The 9,388-nt window shown below is 48.9% G+C and overlaps 1 protein-coding gene across 7 annotated transcripts in view; it reads right to left on the reverse strand.

Moving 5' to 3' along the window:
• The window catches only part of ST3GAL1 (ST3 beta-galactoside alpha-2,3-sialyltransferase 1), a 93,548-nt gene extending 84,652 nt beyond the window's left edge, over positions 1 to 8,896 (reverse strand). For 3 of the 7 annotated variants that reach the window (XM_035126174.3, XM_060277603.2, XM_060277601.2), the window contains exon 1: positions 8,655 to 8,896. The gene's annotated coding sequence lies outside the window, so the exon portion shown is untranslated. Of the gene's footprint in view, positions 1 to 8,551 lie in introns of all 7 variants that reach the window. The other 4 variants (XM_035126173.3, XM_088675984.1, XM_060277600.2 and 1 more) reach the window with 2 other exon arrangements.
• Between the last annotated feature and the right edge of the window lie 492 nt (positions 8,897 to 9,388).

The raw sequence follows: 9,388 nt of genomic DNA on the forward strand, positions 1-9,388 counted from the left end.
CAATAGAGCGATCGTGAGCCGGCGGGGTTGAACAGCGGGAGCCATTTTGGGCCACATCTTACCTCCGGGAAGCGAAGCTCCGAGTCCTGACCCGGCAAGCGGCGGATTCTTCCGATTTGAAACTAAAGATTCCTAAAGAAGTAAGTGGAACTTTGATTTGAACCCTCAATTTGCTGATATTGGAAAATAGGAGAGACTTTAAAGAAACGGAAGCCGGTCTCTTCCTAATGGGAAACTGGGAGGCGTTTGGAAAAAAAAAATCCTAAGCCGAATAACAAAAGAATTTGAAACTGTGGACCCGAGAGGGAAAAAAGACTTTTTGGAACCATCTCAGCCCCTGAGTCCGGCACCCCTTGAGGTACAGCGGTATTAAAGTGAAGAGCGTTTTGACAGCTGTCAAAAGCTGTCAAACTGTCAAAAGACTGGGTGGATTGATTGCACTGCTGTGAACAGGAAAGATTGTTTGAAATTGTTAAAGAATTATTTAAATTGGAAGTAAGAACGGATTTGGGACTGAGTTAAGAACTAAGAAAAAGAACAGCCAAAATGGAGTCGATCGTCTGAGAAAGGAATTTTCCAGTACCCATTGTTCCCTACACCCTGTTTATCTGCGGTTACGAGAGGTATGAAAACAAAACTTTCTCGAGCCTTCCAGGAGACTGTGCTGAACTACTTGCTGTCATGGGAAGATTTTTACAAGGATCGGCAACATCCCAACTCACCACCAGTTGAGACTGAAGTCCAAGTCCAGGACTTAGAGGTTAATCCAAATTTGGAGATTATTGACTCTGAGACTGTGGGTGATAAGAAACAACTCGAAGAGGACTTGGACTATGACAAATTTGTTTGGGATGAAGCAAAATATGAACTCCAAAAGGGAGAAAAACAAGCAGAACAAGAAGATGAGAGACAAAGAGACTTAAAGTCTAATGGAATTGAAGATCCTGGAGGGGTTAAAATGTGGAGTGGGGTTTTTGTGGGATGGGAAGGACAGGGGCAGAGGGGGGCAAAGGTCTGGAGATGGATCTGGGAAAGAATGGGTGTGGGGTAAAAACTTTAGTTAAAAGGTATTGTTTTGGTCTCTGAAAGACGGTTTTCGAAATCTTGGCTTGACAATGGAAATGCTGAACCAATTGGGGGGAAAAGACTTGGGGAGAGGAGATGGAATACAAATAAGAAAGAGAAAAAAAAGTTATGTTTCCTTAAGGGAGTATAAGAATGGTTGGGAAAGAACTTTCAAGTGATTGTAAATTATTGTAGGTTAAGTGAGGTATTTAGGCAGAAAGCTGCCCACCCTCCTCTCCTTATTCTGAGGCACTCAGTGGCAGGGGGTGCCCAGATGGGTGAGGAGAAAATGGAACCTTGGAAGTGCTGTTGCCCTGCAGGTTCCTCTTGTGGCAGGAGGGGACCTGTGGGGGGACAGCATGAAAAAGGAGGAGGATTGAGTTAATATTATAAGATTAAGATTTGAAGCTGAGTTGGAAAATTCGCCACAAGTAATTAGATTTTGTTGGAAAACCATTAGGAAGACTACCGAGGGAGTCGCAATTAAGATGTTAAAATAATAAGAACTGGGAAGTTTGAATTCTTCCCAATTTTTTCTTTTCTTCTGTTTTTTCTTTTGTTTTTTCTTTTTTTTTCTTTTTTCTTTTAGGTTTGTTAATATGATTATGAAAGAGTTGGGGGGTGCAGATCCCCATAACTCTTCCCTACCTGTTCTCTCAGTGGCAGGGGGGGGGATATGGGGGGAGGAGGGAGGGGGGAAGCAGAACTCAATTCATAATTGGACCCCTTTGACTCTTAAAGCACACGGGTCCTACTGGTGGCAGAAGTGGACCGGTGTGTGGAGGGAAAACGAAGGGACAGTGTTATATTGTATGTCTTGTTTTATAAAATCAATAAAAATTTCTTTAAAAAAAAAAACATAACACCCACTAATACAGCCCAAAGCAGAGGAAAAGGGAGCTCCCGTTAAGTAGATTCCCATTGCCTCCAAAGATTTGCTCGGCACGCGTTCCTAACAGAGCAGCGGCAAACCTAATACATAGCTGTCAAGTTTTCCCTTTTCTCGTGAGGAAGCCTATTCAGCATAAGGAAATTTCCCTTTAAAAAAGGGAGAACTTGACAGCTATGACCTAATAATCAAACCATGTTCGTTATCCAGCATCCTTCTGATCAAGATACACAAAGCCTCTAGGCCAAAACAGATGCAGCTTTAGCCCGTGGTACCCGGTGATGGGCTCCTGTGGCTACAGAGCTCTCGGCCAAGTTGAGACGGGAAGAGGGATGCTGATCGGCAGCCTAAACCTGAGAAGCCCCTTGATTAATTCATCAGTGGCTGCAAACGCTGGAGAGACCATCTGCTCGGTGAGAGACCAGAGCCCAATCTGCCAGCGATTTCCAATCTGAATTGCGGAATTAAAGAGAGATTTCATAAGAAGGGAGAGCCGCTTCCGAGACTATCGGCTGAAACTTGCCGTTTCGGAGGGAAAGGATGGCTGTGCTTCAAAGAGGGTGGGGACCTCCTTCCAAGGCTGGTGCCCATTGCTATGCCACTTCTGCAATCTCTGCCCTTGGGAGGAGTTCCCCCACTTACCAGAGCTCGCCCGTCTGCCACTATCTTCCAGGGAAACAATCAAGAGCTCTGCACAAGCCCAGCAGAAGTGTGCTGATTTACCAACTGAAGCTGCCTTATACAGAAGACAGACCACTGGGTCCAGCTAGCTCGGTCCTGTCTACATTGACTGGCAGGGTTTCAGGCAAGAGTCTTTCTCACTCTTGCTGGGACTTGATCCTGGGAACTTCTCATGCTGCAACGAGGAGCCCCAGCTGGACAGGGAGATGAACAGCTCTTACTGTCAGAAAGCTCTTTCTGATGCTTAGTCAGAATCTCCTTTCCTGTAATGTTATTGTCAGCAGGTCTGTGCCTACTCCTTATCCAGACAATTTTTTAGAACTAGCAGCAAGAAGCGAAACTAGGTAAGAGCAATGCTTTTGCACTGAAGGGGCAGTCTCAAAATCCATGCATACGACAACAGGAGGAGAACATCAATTTTTCAGCTTTCTCAGAATGAATAATCTCCAGTATGAGATCTGCACTGGCCAAGAAGCTGATCTTTTGTTTTACAAATATGCTGAACATCAGATGTAAACAACAGCTTCAAGGGGGGGGGGGATTGAAGACTTATATGTTAAAAAAATTTTTAAAAAAATTCCTAGAAATGTGAATTGAAGAGCCCTAAGTTCAGAACTTCTCCATGAACTCAAACACAATACCAGTTCCCCATCTGCAATACATTTGTTCTGTATTAATTTTATTTCCCCTTTACAACACTATACAGTACATTACAACAGTGCAGTGAAGTAGGTTAAACAGAGAGGGAATGACTGACGCAGTGCGCAATGATTTGAACCTGGGGCTTCTCCAGGCCTAGTTCAGAGCTAACCATTAGACTATAGGGCCTCTCCCATAACACTGACCAACCTTATTTGTTGCAAAGCATACCAAGGCAACTTTTTTAGAATTTTCACATTGCTGTCTAGAGAATTGCCATCGTAAGATCTTGATTCTCTCCCCGCTTGACCTCAAATACACATACAGTATCCCAGGGTTAGGCAATATTGAACCACTACGGTAGTAGACTAGAGTTCTTTTCTTTTTAAACTGCTGTGTTTAGTAAGCATTCCCATCAGCTAGTTGTTAAATACTCGAACAGTAATTATGTCCAGGAAGATCACTGTGCAGCATGTTTTCTAGTTACACTTCTCCCCCTGACTTAATGAAAAGTTAGGTTGGAGTTGTTGTTTTTTAAAAAATAAGATGATCATTTATTTATTTGAAAGCATCCCAGAGTGGCTTACAAACAAGCAATTTAAAACAAGAGAGCCCCTGCCCTTAACTCTGCTCAGCTCATTGTGACCAGGAAAAAGGGTAAAAGTAAAGGTAAAGGGGCCCCTGACCATCAGGTCCAGTCGTGTCCGACTCTGGGGTTGCGGTGCTCATCTCGCTCTATAGGCCAAGGGAGCCGGCATTTGTCTGCAGACAGCATGACAAAGCTGCTTCTGGCGAACCAGAGCAGCGCACGGAAACGCCGTTTACCTTCCCGCCGGAGCGGTCCCTATTTATTTACTTGCACTTTGATGTGCTTTCGAACTGCTAGGTGGGCAGGAGCTGGGACCGAACAACGGGAGCACACCCCATTGCAGGGATTCGAACCGCTGACCTTCTGATCAGCAAGCCCTAGACTTTGTGGTTTAACCCACAGTGCCACCTGGGTACTGTAAGCCAAACACTTGTTTTAACGGCTTGCTTTCTCTCCGACAGGCTTGAGCCAGCTCAGCCAGCAGCAGCCTTGGTCTTGAACGGGGTCTGGATGTGGCAGAGCTTTGTGCAAGCTTAATTTATGCCATCTTCTTGCACAGGCACCCCCAAACTTCGGCCCTCCAGATGTTTTGGACTACAATTCCCATCTTCCCCGACCACTGGTCCTGTTAGCTAGGGATCATGGGAGTTGTAGGCCAAAACATCTGGAGGGCCGCAGTTTGGGGGGGTGCCTGTTCTCGCGTATAGGATTGCTCCCTTAGTGCCTGATCAGGACTAAAGGAAAGAATGTCGACAGTTGTTTTTTGCTGAGTCAGAGCACGGGTCCATCTAGTTCAGTGCTGTCTACACTGAGTGTCAGATGCTCGCAAGCCTGGGCAGTGTGCATGGAGGTCCTGGGCTGCCCAGACAAGACCCGTCTCTCGGCCTTGCTGATGGGGTCCAAAGAAAAGCAGAGCAAGACGTTTGGCAGAGGTGTGGGGTATAAATGATAAATTAACATGTGCCATTAAGGTAAGACTGGGAATATGCAGAAGAAATGATTCTGAGGAGATATGGAGGGTGTTTGTAGAATCAGATGTCAAGGAAATAATTATCTGACATTTAAGAGACATCTGAAGGCATTTTTAATGTTTGATGTTTTATTTTATTTTTAATATTGTGTTGGAAGCTGCCCAGAGTGGCTGGGGAACCCCAGACAGATGGGTGGGGTATAAATAATAAATTATTATTATTAGTACTGCTAAAACAGAAAGGGGGAAAACCATCACAAGAGGGGTTGAAATTTTGGGAGGTTGGATAGTTACCATGGAATGGTCTCAGTGGTGGAATGCACTTTTTTTTTCTTATTTATGATTATTACTAAAGGGGATGTGGGTGGCACTGTGGGTTAAACCACAGAGCCTAGGGCTTGGCAATCAGGTCGGTGGTTTGAATCCCCACGACGGGGTGAGCTCCCATTGCTCAGTCCCTGCTCCTGCCAACCTAGCAGTTCGAAAGCACATCAAAGTGTAAGTAGATAAATAGGTACTGCTCTGGCGGGAAGGTAAATGGCATTTCTGTGTGCTGTTCTGGTTCGCCAGAAGCAACTTAGTCATGCTGGCCACATGACCCGGAAGCTGTACCCAGAAGCTCCCTCGGCCAGTAAAGTGAGATGAGCGCCCCAACCCGAGTCGTCCGTGACTGGACCTAACGGTTGGGGTCCCTTTACCTTTACGATTATTACTTTGTCAAAATAAAACCAAATTAATTTTTTAAAAAATATATAATGACTTCCCCTTTGTTAGCTCCTAAGAGGCTTGATTGAGCTGAATGAATCCGTAACTGAGTACTCATCTCTGTCAGGAACTAAGACTACAAACCTAAACACATTTACCGTTCGTAACCCGAGGTACCACTGTACTAGAGAATAAGCCCTAATGAACATAGTGGGACTTTGGGTTAGTTGGTGTGATTCCATCCAGATGTTGTTGGACTCCAACCCCCAACAGCTCCAGTTACAGGGGTCAATGAAGAGTCCACCACATCTGGAAGTTGACAAACCCCTTATTTGCAAGACGGCAATAATGCTTACCAAGTGCAAGTAGATAAATAGGTACCGCTACAGCGGGAAGGTAAACGGCGTTTCCATGTGCTGCTCTGGTTTGCCAGAAGCTGCTTTGTCATGCTGGCCACATGACCTGGAAGCTGTACGTTGGCTCCCTCGGCCAATAATGCGAGATGAGCGCCGCAACCCCAGAGTCGGTCACGACTGGACCTAATGGTCAGGGGTCCCTTTACCTTTACCCTATGGTTACAGGTAGGTAGCTGTGTTGGTCTGCCGTAGTGGAAGCAAAATAAAAAAAAATTCCTTCCAGCAGCACCTTAGAGACCAACTAAGTTTGTCATTGGTATGAGCTTTCATGTGCATGTATCTGAAGAAGTGTGCTTGCACACTTCCTCAGATACCAATGACAAACTTAGTTGGTCTCTAAGGTGCTACTGGAAGGATTTTTTTGTTGTTGTTCTGACTACCCTATTAAGTTGCTGTAAAGTGTGAATTACTTTGAACACCAGATAAAAAAATAAACAGCCAGCAAGAGCTTAAAGGAATTCTCTAAATGTCACGTACATTATTTGCAATCACCAGTACACGGTCATCAAGAGAGAGAAATCTCACCATCCCATACATATGCATACAGAATTTTATTTGTATTCCGCATTACCACAGTTCAAACCATGCTCAAGGGAGTGAGCGACGTGAAAAAAATACATAACTGCAACATAGCATGACAAAAGAAGTCATACTGAAGAACTGAAGGGAAACCACAATTTTTACAACACCGAATGCAAGTTTATCCGGACAAACTGGTCAAAGTGAACACACACAAGCGCTCCATGCCTTCACAGGAGAAACTGGTGGAATGCAAACTGGTGTCGAGCCGCTACAAATTTGCACCAGATCCAAGCTCCATTTGGCAGGGGAGGCTATAGCAGGCTAAGCCTGTAGGAAAGGAGAAACAAGGCCTTAAAGTACCAATGTTCGAGTCTCATCACCCCTCGTTTATCCCACGTTTTGCCAGGACCAAGCTCTGCCATGAATGAGAGTGTTAAGCAGGCTTGCAGCCCACCTGAGCCAGGAATCTCCCAGCTCAGCTCAGCGGGAGATCTGCTGGACTCTTAACCAGCTCATCCCTTCAGATCTTGCTGTAGGATGGATCTCTTAGGGCTGCAATTCCACTTTAGTCATACTCCTGAGTAGACGCATTGGAATGAACAGGCACAACTAGCTTCGAGCCACTAAGGGTGGCAACTGCAAGTACATGTATAATTCTGCCAGCAACGAACTATGCACTACCGAATGGTTTTACCACACACCAGGAACAGAAGGTAAAGCCCAGGGACCAAAGAGTCATCTGAGGAGGTGAGTGGCTGGTTTCGAGGCAGGCTGAGACGCAACTTCCTCTTTTTTAAAATTTCAAGGTGGTGTACACGGTTCTCTCCCCCCCCCCCATCTCATCCTCACAACCACCCTGTGAGGTAGGTTAAGCTAAGAGATGGTGACTAGCCCAAGGCCACGCAGTGAGTTTCATGGCTGGGGGGATTCGAACCCAGAGCTCCCAGGGCTCAGCTCCCCGCTCCGGACTTATTTCTGCAGCCGGGGCGGGGAACTTAGCGCTGGAGTTGCAAAAAGTCTTCAAAGTAGAAACACGTGGCGGAGCTCGCTTCCTGCGTCAACAGGGTCGCTTCCACAAAACGGATCGCCTCGCCGCGTTTCCGCAGCCAGCGCAAAGTTAACTTCCTTTCCCCACCGCACCCTTTTCGGAAACCGGACGGGCGAAGTTTGTAACTCTGCGCCCCTCACCCCTTGTCCAAACCAACCCCTTTGGAGAGATAGATTCCCGGCCCCTCGCTCCCTATCCAAGGGTAGGATCTCCCTCTCCAAACACACGCACACACGCCTTGCGCACACCGCTACTTTCTCTAGAAGTAAATAAAACAGAAGGGGAGAAGAGATAAGGAAAGGGGGGGGGGAGAGAAGACGCCGAGGCGCCGCTCGGACTCCGGGCTCGCCGGCCACCAGGCGGAGCCGGCAAATGGCCAACCCCTTCCCCAAACTCCCATAAGGGCTAAGCCGAGAGAGGCGGTAGACGGAGAGGCCGGACCCCGGCGAAGACTGGAAAGCGACTTGCTCGCCAACCCACCCACGCCTCGCGCGGCTGCTGTTTTAAATGAGAGGGAGAGAAAGAGGCGAGCGGGCAGCTCCAGGGGGACTAGCCTGCCCGGCTCAGGCCACAACTCCGCCGGGAAGAGTCGGCGTCTTCCTCCGACACCGTGCCCTGCATCTGCGCGCCGGGCGCAGAGATGCTTTCTTGGGGGGTCGCGGACTCTATGGAGCGCCCTTTCTCGTTGGGCCGAATCCGGAGGACGAAAAGGTCGCTTCTCCCCTTCCCGTTAGCCCTTTTTGAAATATACACACACAGGCAGGCACACCCCTCTCTCGGCGAGCTGGGCCCCCACTTCCCGTCTCTTTTAAAAATCCTGGTTCCTAGGAAGCGGGGTCGGTCCCCACTCCGCTACATCATGTCCCTGCTACACCCCGGCCGCCAAGCGGCTTGACCCGAGACGCGGGACCCATTCTGGCTTGGAGTTCTCCCCTCTGCAGAAACAGATCCCTCCTCAACCGGTGGACGCAGCTCCGTTTAAGCCCGAAGGTGCCCCCCCACCCCGTCGCCAATTCTACTCCTCTACCTTCGTCCCGCCGATGTGAGAGTCCCTTTGCCCACCTCTGCTCCTTTCTCAGCGGATCCGGGAAGGAAGAGATCCCTGGCGCGCAATGCCGCCGGGCACTCACCGCGTCCGGAGAGGCTGCTGGCGCCGCCGCTGCTGCTGCTTCCCGGCAGCTCTCATTGCCTCTGCACGCCGCCTTCTCCTCCTTTGTCCTTCCAAAGTACCCGCCGCCGCCGAGGCACGACGGAGGCACCACCCCAATCCTAGGCAAGGAGGGGGATCCTCTTGCTTGTTCTGCTCTGCTCCCCTCGCTCTCGTTCCCGGAGCGGCGGCAGCAGCAACAATGCCCTCTCCAAGCGCTGCCTCGGCTTCTTCCTCCTTCCCTTCCTAATATAGCGCTCCCTCCCCGAGAAAGCCACGTGGATGGGAGAGGGAGGCAGACAGACGTCGAGAGAGCGAGCGCGCAAAAACGCACAGGCGAGGGGCGCAGCGCAAGCTCCTCCTCGCTCTCAGCGACCGAGAGGGAGGGACAGCGGGAGGGCGCGTGTGTGTGTGTCGGTGCTTTTAAAACATCGACCGATCAGAGCCCTCGGCTGATCTCACAGGAGAGAGAGAGAATGTGGAAGGAGTTAAAGGGGGCTCTGCGCCAGGCAGAAATAAATACGGCCCATGTGGGACTCAGCAGGTTTCTGGCGCGTGTGAGAGGGGAGGGTTCCCGTGCCCGGTTTAATTTATTCCTCGGCCATGTGTGGAGAGCGAAGGGTGGAGTTACAAGTTGCTCTCTCCCTCTCCCCCCCCCCCCGGCCTTCTAAAACTAGCAGCTGGAGGATAATCCAATCCTCGAGAGGGAGAGTCCCG

Source organism: Zootoca vivipara, chromosome 8 (assembly GCF_965207765.1).
Source record: "Zootoca vivipara chromosome 8, rZooViv2.hap1.1, whole genome shotgun sequence".
Lineage (NCBI taxonomy): Eukaryota > Metazoa > Chordata > Lepidosauria > Squamata > Lacertidae > Zootoca > Zootoca vivipara.